This window comes from Myotis yumanensis, unplaced genomic scaffold (genome assembly GCF_028538775.1).
Source record: "Myotis yumanensis isolate MYYU_CA2020_CCGP unplaced genomic scaffold, mMyoYum1.0.hap1 SCAF_5, whole genome shotgun sequence".
Classification (NCBI taxonomy): Eukaryota; Metazoa; Chordata; class Mammalia; order Chiroptera; family Vespertilionidae; genus Myotis; species Myotis yumanensis.
Genome location: NW_027223756.1, coordinates 38477525 through 38489642, shown reverse-complemented (window position 1 = coordinate 38489642; position 12118 = coordinate 38477525). Strand labels below are relative to the sequence as shown.

At 45.8% G+C, this 12118-nt stretch overlaps 1 non-coding gene across 1 annotated transcript; it reads right to left on the bottom strand.

The window, feature by feature from the left end:
- Positions 1 to 990: 990 nt before the first annotated feature.
- LOC139011985 (U6 spliceosomal RNA) lies at positions 991 to 1097 on the bottom strand. Its single transcript, XR_011471774.1, has one exon. It is a non-coding gene; the product is annotated as a U6 spliceosomal RNA (small nuclear RNA).
- Positions 1098 to 12118: the final 11021 nt, after the last annotated feature.

Genomic DNA, 12118 nt, shown 5'->3' with positions numbered 1-12118 from the left:
TTTCAGTAACTGCATGTGTCTGGCCCAGAGTAGCTGCTCAAGAACTATTTGCCGAACGTTTAATGAAAGAACATTCTAGGTCTGTTCAAAGAACCACCTGCCCTTGACTCCAGCAGTTCGGTGGCTGATCACGAATTTCTTCCTCCAGAAACATGTTCTTATAGCATTTCTTCCCAGTTTTCTTTGCAGACATTGCCTCATTCGGTCCTTATCACAACCCTGAGAAGTGGGAACTATTAGCTCCGCTTTACAGACAGAGACACAAGCCTCGGTGAGGCAAGATAGTAAGAAACTAGGAAAGTTCCTTGGCAGGTGGATTAGGGAAACAGACAGATAGCTGAACAAACTTGTTGAGCAATTTACAGCCAGAGAATAAGTCACAAGATCTTATCTTCCCTAACAAGGACACTTAAGAGCAAATGGTTTACATAGTCCAGACCTCCAGAGCAGACCTGCTCTGTCTGGTCCCTCTTTCCTAACGTGCTTTGAAGGTGAAACTGACCAGAGAATGACCCTGACCTCTTTTTAAGCTCATTTTGGTGAATCAGCATATTGAAGGAGACACCTTGATTATTCCATTAGGATCCTCCTCTGAGGTCTCCCCTTTAGAAAACAGGTAAGAACCCTCACGACAAAGGACCCAGCACACACTCTCCTTGGAGTACACCTGCACCCCTTCTTTTCTCGGGCATGTACTTTTTCACTCTTTCTCCTAAACTTTAAGGGTCCCCAGGAGACTTGCAACCAGGGGAGCAGTGGGCAGCGACAGCTCCTCCCAGGCTTACCCCTTGAACTTGTCTCCAAGGCCCCCTTTCCCCTGACTTGTCAGTGAGCTAAAAGCAGCCCTGCCTTGGCCCACTTCTGCCACTGTGTCTTACTTCTCAGCGAGTCCACACACTTTTTTCTTTTTTTAATTCTCACCCAAGGATATTTTCCCATTGATTTTTTTTTCTCTTCTCTTCTTTTCTTTTCTCTTATTTTTTTCTTTTTTTAAATATGGAACGCTTCACGAATTTGCATGTCATCCTTGCGCAGGGGCCATGCTAATCTTCTCTGTATTGTTCCAATTTTAGTAAATGTGCTGCCAAAGCGAGCACCCATTGATTTTTCTTTTAGAGAGAGAGGGAAAGACAGAGAGAAATATCGATGTCAGAGAAACACATCAATTAGTTGCCTCCTGCACCAGCTCCAACCAGGGCTGGGATTGAGCCTGCAACCAAGGTATGTGCCCTTGAACAGAATCGAACCCGGGACCCTTCGGTCCACAGGTTGATGCTCTATCCACTGAGCCAAACCAGCCAGGGCCACGCACTTCTTTTCATACTGTTTCTAGAGGCCAACGTAGCCTCACCCAGGCTCTCTCCTGCTGCTCCTTCTATCCTAAGCCCTTCCTTTGTTTCACTGTCCCCGGCTCAATGAATGTACTCAAAATCACCTGGGCTCGTGTTGTGAAATCTTTCCTGCACAAAGTCAAGAACCCACACACTACAGGCTGGCCCTGAGGCAGACCTGCTCCGGGCCTGGTCCCTTTCCGGTGACAGCAGGAATTTGTGTGACTTCACCAGGGTAAAATGTGGGACAGATGAAATTCTGACCCAGGTCTGCAGGTCTCCGTGCCCAGGATTCTTTTATCATTTAGCTGGAAATATCGGAGTAGAAATGCGAAAGAGCCCCAGATGGCATGTGGATGCAGTGTTAATCAGGGTGTTCATAGAAAGAGCTCACATTCACTAGCCCTTCATGTGTGCCCACTGCTGCTCCAAGCCCTAAACATGAGTCACCTCATTTATTTCTCAAACACTCTTTGAGGTCAGTCTGTCTTCTCCCCATATTACAGCTGTGGTGTTGGCAAAGTATAAGGGGCAGAAACCACCTTGGGCTGACACAGCCAGGGAAGACCTCAGGAGGAGGGAACCTGAGCCAAGATAAGATGTAGGTGGGGAAGGAGGAAGGCATTCCTGGAGGAAAGCCTAGCTTGAGCAAAGGTATGAAGGAGTGGGTAGAAGGGAGGGGCCCCAGTTCCAACAGAAGAGGGGAGAAAAAATAAAAACGAAAAAAGGGGGGCTGAGGGGGCATATTCTCCAGAAGGAGCCAGGCCTGGCTGATTGAGGTCTCACCACAGTGGATCTTAGAGCAGGGTCTTGGGTGATGGCATGCACTGGGCAGTGGTGAGGAGAAGAGCTGAAGAGGTAGAGACGGCTGGCTGGTCAGGACAATGGGCCTGGGCCCGGTAAGAGATGGTTAAGACCTGAAATAGTGGACATTGAGAGAGAGGGAGTAGCTTTCACAAGTTAGGGTGGACAGAACAGGTTACCAACTACTTCTGAGTGTTGAATCCAGTTTTAGGTGGTACATTTTCAGAGGTTGCATAGCTCCCATAGGTTTTTGTTTGCCTGCAGTGTGTGTGTGTGTGTGTGTGTGTGTGTTTAAATTAATTACTGAGATAAAAAAAAATCAGGACATTTCAAATACAAATCAAAATTTTCTGTTTCTCCTAGAAAATGAGGGATCTGGTAATACTGGGGTCTCATTTCTGTGGGGCAACAATCGCCTGAAACTAAAGTGACTGTTTCCAACAGATGGGTTCATACTCTTTGCCACAGTCCCCACCACTCCCTATTGCTCCACCCATCGCACTCACTAATGTCATTTGCTCGGCTCTCATAGGCACTGAGTTTGTAACAAAGGATTTGGATAAATTGGAGCGTTTTAGGAGGAGAGGCCAGACTGATTAGTGACTTGAAGAATGTCCTGTGAAGACCAGCTGGAGCAAAGGGAGATATTTACCTTCTGGGAACGAGATTATAGCCTTCACATTGAAAGGGCTAAGGTCGAGGAGACTAGGCAGGTCTGTTCTGCGAATCCCAAGAAAAAAACAACAACTAGGACCAGTGAAAATGTGAGTGTGGGGGTGGAGAGGGGAGGCAACAAGGAGACCCGTTTCAGCTTGACCTAAGGCTGACTTTGGAACAGCATAACCGTTTCAAGATGCAACAGGTAACATCAGAAAGAGGCGAGCCCCTGGCACAGATGTGGGGGCCGAGTTTAGGCTGAACCTGGGCAATGGCTTCACCACAACCGTTTAGAGGAAATCTAAGTGTTGCATAGACAGCTGAACTGCCTGCCCTTCGTGGTTTCTTCCAGCCTGCCAGGGCGGGATTCTGTGCCCACAGACTGGCTGCCAGGTTGAAGAAGGAAGAATTCAAAATGAGCCCTGCACTGCTGGCCGGGAAGCTGAAAGACTACCTAATCTGCTGCTACTAGAAGAGGGAACTTGGGAGGAAACTGCAGGAGGAGCAGGATGTTACACTTCTTCGTGCTGCAGGGAGAAAAGCCAGGGCATTGGGTCAGAAAGACTGGGTCTTTTTACCTTTCCGTGCCTCTGTGTCTTCCTTAGTAAAATATCTGTCAGGGCTGTGAGGAGGGTTCAGGTGAACACACCTGAAAAAATGGGTCCCAGTGCTTGGCTGGTAGAAGTCCCTGGATAAAGGTGAGCGTCCCAGCCCCATGCTCTGGCCCGAGAGGCATCGCTGGTCCAGGATGGAGCAGGTGGAAGGCCTGGGTTCTGGTCTAGCCCACATGGCCACAAGTCTGACATCGGTTTCTTTCTGTGGGAGGGAGAGGCATGTTAGATGACCTCTAGGGGACCTGCCAGCTCCGGGTCACCTGGCAGGAGTCTGGATGGCTGAGCTTTCTGTCCAAGTGAGACAACTGGAGGCCAGAGCAGTGGGTGTGGGGGCTTCTGGAGGCAGCTGCTGTGACTGTACTTCCTAGATGAGAAAGGGAGCTGTGATGTTGTGATTTAGAATAAGAAACATATGTTTGAACTTCCTCCTAGTTCCTGGCACAGCGCTCCCCAAACCCTTGGAATTTCCTAAAGGATAAACGTGATCACTGTGTCTTTTGTTATGTTAATGAAGTGACTTTCGAGCCCCACCTAAGGATGAGGGCTGGTTACATGGAGAACCAACCTTGTGATTAGAAGGGTGTAACTTTCAGTCCCCCGCTAACGTCTGGGAAGGAGAGGGGCTGAAGGCTGGATTGTGCCAGTGAAATAGCCTCTCTGACCCCGTCTTGCTCAAGCCTGTGTTCTTGCATATAGACATGCTAATCATTATAGAGGAATTCTGCTTGCGGCTTGAAGTTTATTTTTTCTTTAAGAACAGTCCCCTTGTCCAGTCGGTGTGGCTCAGTGGTTGAGCGTCAACCTATGAAGCAGGAGATCCCGGTTCAATTCCAGGTCAGGGCACATGCCCGGGTTGCGGGCCAGTCAGGGTTGTGGGCTTCATCCTCAGTGTTGGGCATGTAGGAGGCAGCTAATCCATGCTTCTCTCTCATCGTTGATGTTTCTATCTCTCTCTCTCCCTCTCCCTTCCTCTCTGAAATCAATAAAAGTATATTAAAAACAAAAACAAAAAAATAGCCCCCTTGCCAGAAGGTGCCTCACCCGAGGCATTTTTTAAATATGTAAAAAAATAATTATTATTTATCAAAGATTTGCAGAAGCCTCAAGACTGGATTTAGATCAGCAGGGTTTAACAGATGGAAACAAAGAGATTTTGAGATTTCACACTCTTTCGTAGGTCCCTGCTGGTGCCCAGATGTCTGTGGTCCTCAATGATCTCTTGCCCATCCTATCTGTCCTTCATTTGACATAAAAGTGTGAAGTCTGGACTCTCTTAAGATGGATTTAAGGAACCTCTGAGACCCCCATCTTCTCAGGTGCCTTCTCCTTACTCCAAACTCTGATGTTTTGAATATTGGCCTTTTTGAAATGTTAGGCACATATACTTTCAGACCATTAGTAAGATTGTTATTGGTGTAAGTGGAGTTCTTGTGGTGCTTCAAAGAAAAGAATTTCCTGAGGTCCCTGTGGGACAAGGGGGTTTGTGGGAAAGCTTTATTGATGATGTAAAATTAATGGGTTATGTGGCTCCTTAAGGCCACATGGCTATAGAAAGGGAACAGAGGAGCATACGGGCGAGTTCAAGTTGTGGAACAAGAGAGAGAGGGAACAAGGAGAGAGGGAACTCTCTCCAAGACTTTGAGCACTTGCCAATGATCTTTTCCCCCCCGGGCTAGACTGACAGCCAAGCACTTTCCCTACTGTTGGGGGCTTCAGAATAGTACCAGGTGTTAGACCCATGGGGTCAGACTGGACCGGGTTTAACAACCTCAGTACTTGAGTTCTGGCTAGGAAAGAATTCAGAGTCAAGACTCAAACTGTAAGTGACCACTTATTCGGAAAATCACAGAGGTAGTAGAAGTAATTCATAGAAGATATGGGCTTAGGAAATAAGTTATAGAGGTAAAGGAAGGGCTCTTGGAGCTTGGCAGTGAGGAAGGTATGGAAACTCACCAGGGGGGAGAGCCCCCGGGTCCTCCTTGGCTGGTCCGGGAGGGCCCATAGGGGAGGGAGGCCGAATGGAGGCGGCAGTCATTCAAGTAGGATTCGGAGGTAAGCCCAGGACCAGCTGCTGCTGCCTACAGCTCTCCCAGGAGAAAACTCAGGGTGACTGAAGCCAGGTTGATGGCTCCCCTTCCCCATGGAACCCTCCCGGGTTTTTGCACCAAATGTTAGGGTTGCTAAAGGAGGACCACATGAGACCAAATGTGGGAAGGGGTTATAAATTTATTAGGTCACCTGGAGACCAGATGGGCTGAGCCCCAAAATGGTGCCAGCACCCAGGGTCAGGGAGTCAGAGATTTTAAATTATTTTATTATTTATCTGTTTGTTTTTCAACATTTTTTTTTAAAATCCTCACCCGAGGGTATTTTTCCAATGATTTTTAGAGAGAGTGGAAGAGAGAGGGAAAGACAGAGAGAAACATCAATTGGTTGCCTCCTGATCTCGCCCTGGGGCCTGCAACCAAGGTACATGCCCTTGACTGAAATTGAACCCAGGACCCTTCAGTCCACTGGCCGATGCTCTATCCACTGAGCCAAACTAGCTAGGGCAGGAGTCAGAGATTTTAAAGGACTCTAGGCAGGCTTTTTGGGTGGGGAATTCTCTGTTCATGTCTGGATCCTGGGCAAATATGGAGGGGAAAGGTAATGGTCTTAACAAATGGAATGTGGTCTAAGCCAGCGGTCGCCAACCGGTGGTCCGTGTACCACTGGTGGTCCGTGAGGTCCGAAAGGTTGGCCATTGCTGGTCTAAGCAAAAGGGAATGTCAGTTGTGAAGTGGTCTAAAGTCAGTTCCCAGGGGAAGGGGTATCGATTCAATTATTTGATCAGACCTAACAGGCCCTCTGTCCTAAGGGTTTTAAGGGTGGAGATTGTAGAGGAGGTCCCAGGGGAAGATCTCAACAGAATATCCAGCACCTTTCCAGGTGTGTTCTTTCAGGGTCTAGGTCTCCACTGATTGATTATTCAGCACCAGGGAAGGAGGTTATTATTCAATGCATCTGGACCTGAGGTCAGCCTTGTGGTCACTTGTCTAGTTTTGCTGCTTTTCTGGGCCTGGAGCGGAAATACAATTAAGGCCTAGATGTTATCTCTAGGGAAGAAAGGTCAGGGTGTCCAAACCAGCCATATGCTAGGGGAGGAAAGGTCATCCTGGGGACGAGGTCCTACCCTACAATTGTCCTTTGTTAGGCACCCAAGGCTTTCCGCCCTGATGACCTTCTGTACCTGACCCATCGTCCTCGCTCTGCTCATGTCTAATTTCCTGCCACACTGTCAACCTGACTTCCCATGTATATCATCTCTTCTTTGTTTGGTCCCTCCCCCCAGTGATCTTCAAGGAATGGACCTGTGGTTCCCTGAGGAGCATGAAGCTTTAGCTTCCTGGTGAAGCTGTCCAAGAGACCATGCTAATGTCTAGTCTACCCTTTCCTCTCTTCTTCTTCTTAACAAACTAGCTAATCATGACAATAGAAGAATGAGTCATCAATGATTTAATCAATCTTACCCAAGTAATAAAGCTCCCTTGGAGCAAAGCAAAGAACACAAGTAGAAAATAGACATCCCTGGGGAGCAGCCCCTTGTTCTCAGTGCTCATCCCAACAAGTCTTCAGCTGGGGAACATGCCTCCGGACAGCAAGCACTTTGGAGGCTAGTGATGCTGAGCTCACGCACTCTCTCAGAATGCCGGCATTGTCCCCACAGTGGCTGAGCCACATAGATGATAGTTCTATGACATTTCTTTCAGATTCTTTGTTATTCAAGAATGAAATCAAACCAGTTTTGTCAAATCATATAAAATATTTATTCTAATTACAGTCTCCATCTTATAAAATGTTTAATAGTTTCTACTTCTGTTATTAAAAAAAAGAATTGCTAGCAACAGTTCAATTGTTTTTAGCAACATATACCTCAGTAAAAGACTGCTTTCGCCCAGCCAGCATGGCTCAGTGGTTGAGCATCATCCTATGAACCAGAAGGTCATGGTTCGATTCCAGTCGGGGCATATGCCCCAGTTTTGGGCTTGATCCCCATTGTGGGGCATGCAGGAGGCAGCCAATCAATGATTCTCTCTCATCATTGATGTTTGTATCTCTCCCTCTCCCTTCCTCTCTGAAATCAATAAAAAAATATTTTAAAAAAACCACAAAACAAAAACCCCACCTTATATCCTTATATTTATATTGTTTTGGTCAATTGTGTACTAATTCTATTTCTATCAATAATTCAATTCAGAAGAATTATTTAACACTTAGGATTTATGGTCAACAGGAAATAAAGTAAATTTCAATAATATACTTTTTGTTATACCTAAGTATAATAAGATGGCCAGTAAAAGACTTTGAAGCCTAAAAACATATTGCCTTAAAATGAAGATATGGAGAACTTGGAAAGGAAACACAAATTCAAGGAGAAAAAGGGAAAAATGTAAAACTTCCAAATGTTGAAGAAGAGCTTGTTCATGGATTTAAGAAAGATTTTAACATTTATATTCTTTTGGATACATTTAAAACAGCAATTTTCAGCTGGTGTGCCGCAAGAATTTTTAAAACATACAATACCTGACTATTTAGTTAGCGGCATTGACCTCTTTTCCCTTAGACTGCCAAATAAAATAATGACAACAGCCAACACAACAATAGCCATCTAGTATGAATGCCCGATCTTGAACCATAATTATATAGGTCATATAGTAGTAGAGTTGCACCTTCTTGGTCACATCACATAATAAAGTTAGTTAGAGAGTCCTCCCAATACCCCAAGGTTGTAGGTTTGATCCCAGTCAGGGCACATATAAGAATCAACCAGTGAATGCATAAATAAGTGTTCCCCTCTAAAATTCAGTTTTAAAAAAAGTAAGGCCCTAACCCAGTGGTCGGCAAACTGTGGCTCTCGAGCCACATGCGGCTCTTTGGCCCCTTGAGTGTGGATCTTCCACAAAATACCACATGCGGGCCCGCATGTACAGTGCAATTGAAACTTTGTGGCCCATGTGCAGAAGTCGGTATTTTGTGGAAGAGCCACACTCAAGGGGCCAAAGAGCCGCATGTGGCTTGCAAGCCGCAGTTTGCCGACCACTGCCCTAACCCATTTGGCTCAGTGGATAGAGCATCGGCCCTCAGACTCAAGGGTCTTGGGTTCGATTCCGGTCAAGGACACGTAACTTGGTTGCAGGCTTTATCCCCAAGCCTGGTCGAGGCCAGTGCAGGAGGCACCCAATCAATGTGTCTCTCTCACATCAATGCTTCTCTCTCTCCTCCTCCTTTCCACTCTCTCTCTAAAAAAAATAATTCAATGGGAAAATATCCTTGGGTGAGGATTAACAACAACAAAAATTAAAAAAGAAGTATGTGTATATCTGTTTTACTTTTTATCCAATCTCAAAGATTTCCCCCTTTGCTTTCTCCTGCCTCCCTAAGAGATCACCAGTGGATTTCAGGTAACCCTCTTACATCTTTCCCTTTGATTCTGATTATAAAATAAGTGGTAAAACTGCCATTTTCCAGAGCATTTTCTCAATCTATTGAGATTTTACAATTGCCATTTTGGTTCTAATAAACTCATAGAGATTCTCGATAAGTTCGGATGTTTCTTATGTTCAAAGAGCTCAGAAGACAGTTTGGACCAGAGCAGGTTGAAATGCTGAGCTAAAATCTTGGCACCCCTACCCTACCCCTCTGACTTGTGAAGAAGATGCACTTGGCCACATTTCTTTGCACATCTAAGCAGTGGTGCGATGTGCAAATCTCAACCATCTTCCATTCGGATCATCCCAACACTCCTGGGGGAGGGTGCTGGTGTCCTTCTTTCAGAGATGAGGAAAGAGGCTTTGGTAAGGTTAAGGCAGTTTCATGAGGACATGCAGTTATTATTTTTTTAATCTTTATTGTTGAAAGTATTACATATGTCCCCCTTTTTCTTCCATCGACCCCATCCAGCCTACCCTCATCCCCTGCCCCAGGCCCTCACCACCCCACTGTCTGTATCCATGGGTTATCCATATATGCATACAAGGTCTTTGGTGGATTACCTCCCACCCATCCACCCTCCCACCCTCCCCCTCCTTCCCTCTGAGATTCTGCACTCTGTTCCATGCTTTTATGTCTCTGGACCCACTCCATTCATCAGTTTAATTTCTTACTTAGATTCCACATATGAGTGAGATCATATGATACTTATCTTTCTCTAACTGACTTATTTCACTTAGCATGATATTTTCCATGCTGTCTCAAAGGGTAAGCGATTGTTCTTTTTCACTGCTGCATAGTATTCCATGGTAGAAATGTACCACAGCTTTTTTATCCACTCATCTACTGATGGGCACTTGCACTGTTTCCAGATCTTAGCTATTATAAATTGTGCTGCTATGAACATAGGGGTGCATACATTCTTTCTGATTGGTGTTTCCAGGTTTCTTAGGATATAGTCCTAGAAGTGGGATCACTGGGTCAAACGGCAGTTCCATATTTAATTTTTTGAGGAAACTCCATACTGTTTTCCATAATGGCTGCACCAGTCTGCATTCCCATCAGCAGTGTACGAGGATTCCCTTTTCTCCATATCCTCACCAGCACCTGTCATTTGTTGATTCGTTGATGGTAGCCATTCTGACAGGTGATACCTCATTGTCGTTTTAATTTGCATCTCTCTGATGATCAGTGACTGTGAGCATTTTTTCATGTCTTTTGGCCATCTGTAGACATGCAGTTATTGAAGCTGGGACGCTCGAGCTGCCCAGCTTGAGGGTCTCACTACAGTGGGCTCCCTCCTGAGGCTCCAGCCTCTCTAACTCAGTCCTTTAAAGACTGCTGTGGCAGCATGAGCCAGAAAGGCAGGCTTTCCTCGGGTCATGGGAAAACGCTGTGCTGATTGTGTGTCAGAAATCCGAGAGAAGGCATCTTTGGGCAAAGTTATTGTTTTAAGCTGGTCTGTGTGTGTACTAGTATACCACAACTGCAAGATGCCTTCAGCAATAACCTTCAGGAAACTTTGAATAAAAGAAAACAAGGTTTTCCCTAGCTGGTTTGGCTCAGTGGACAGAGGGTTGGCCTGCGGACTGAAGGATCCCAGGACTGAAGGATCCAGGACTGGAGGCAGCCAGTCAATGATTCTCTCTCATCATTGATGTTTCTATCTCTCTCCCTTCCCCTCTGAAATAAATTTAAAAAAAATATTTTTTTAAAAAGAAAACAACGTTTATTATTCACAGTTTCTGGAGATTCCACAGTGAAGAGGTGGAGGGAGGAAGGGAGAGAGAGAGAGTGCGCGCGCACGCCTGGGGTTTTGCTTTTATTGGTGTTGAGGGTGGGAGCCTAGGGTTTCTTGGGTTCACTCTTTATTAGTGAATGTAAAGCATAAGAGCAATATTTAAAGGCAAGAAGAGAAAGACAAAAGTCAAACCAAAGTTCTCTAAAACAAAGGAACTTTGGGGATGGAGAGCAGCCTGGCTCTTCTAGTCGTGTGGCTGGCACCGTGTTTACTCCTGATAGCTGTCTTTGAAGTGGATGCCTGGGCAGCCAAAAGCATAAATCAGGCACTTGCATCACAAAATAGACAAACAAAACGCAGGCATTTGCACTACAGCTCCCGCGGAGAGGACGGGCCTCTGGGAGTAAGTTGGAACAGTTCACAGTGGCCTGGCTCTTTCTGCTCGGGTGTAAGACGTCTGGAACAGCTGGGGACAGACTTGCTCATTGGTGTTCTGAGAACCAGTTCACACAGGGTGGAAAACAGCAGGCCACAAACTGGTTTCATCAAATTGTTTGCCTGTGTCCTCTGCACACTGGGGTCTAAAGCCTTGCCCTCAGTCCCACTGGATATAGAGGCATAGTGGCTTGTTTGCCCAAGATTGGGATGAGACTTGGCTTCTGGTGTATGCCTCTAAATCTGTTCCGCTGTCACCAGGGGTAAGTCACTGAGTGGCTTGGGCTCTAAAAAGACTCCTAGGAGTTAGATCCAGCCACAATCCTGCCAGGAACAAGCACAGTGTCTGCAGGAGCATTGTTTTTTATGGTATTAGAGCTTCCTTTACCCATATAGAGGCAGGCTTTTCCCTATAACCAGCCACTTTGTAAGATATTTTTCTCCCTAAATTTTTATTGTGAAATTTTTAACCAGTAACGTTTTTAAAAAGAAAATAACTTGTTTGGAAGATATTCATTTAAGAGGAAGTTTTCCCACTAATAAGCCAAATGTCTGCTCCTCAATGAAAACTGGCTTAGTGCAAGGTGGGTAGGCAGGAAATTTGTATTGCAGGGATGGCTATGGGGAGAAAATGACCACAAGGGGGCAGTAAAAGCCAGTGGATGATTGAGGAACTTAAAAAAATATTTATTGATTCTTAGAAAGAAAGAGGAAGGGAGAGAGGGAGACACTTATTAATGCATTTACTGGTTCTTTTTTGTTGACTTCAGAGAGGGAGAGGGAGAGAGAGACAGAAACATCAATGATGAGAGAGAATCATCAATCAGCTGCTTCCAGCATGCCCCCCTATAGGGATCCAGCCCACAACCTGGGCATGTGCCCTGACCAGGAATTGAACTGTGACCTCCTGGCTCATAGGTTCATACTCAACCACTGGACTACTCTGGCTGGACCATTGCTTGATTCTTGCATGTACCCTGACTTGGCCACAACCTTAGTTTATCTGAACGATGCTCCAATCAACTGAGCTACCCAGCCAAGGCTGATTGAGGAACTCGTGATGGAGG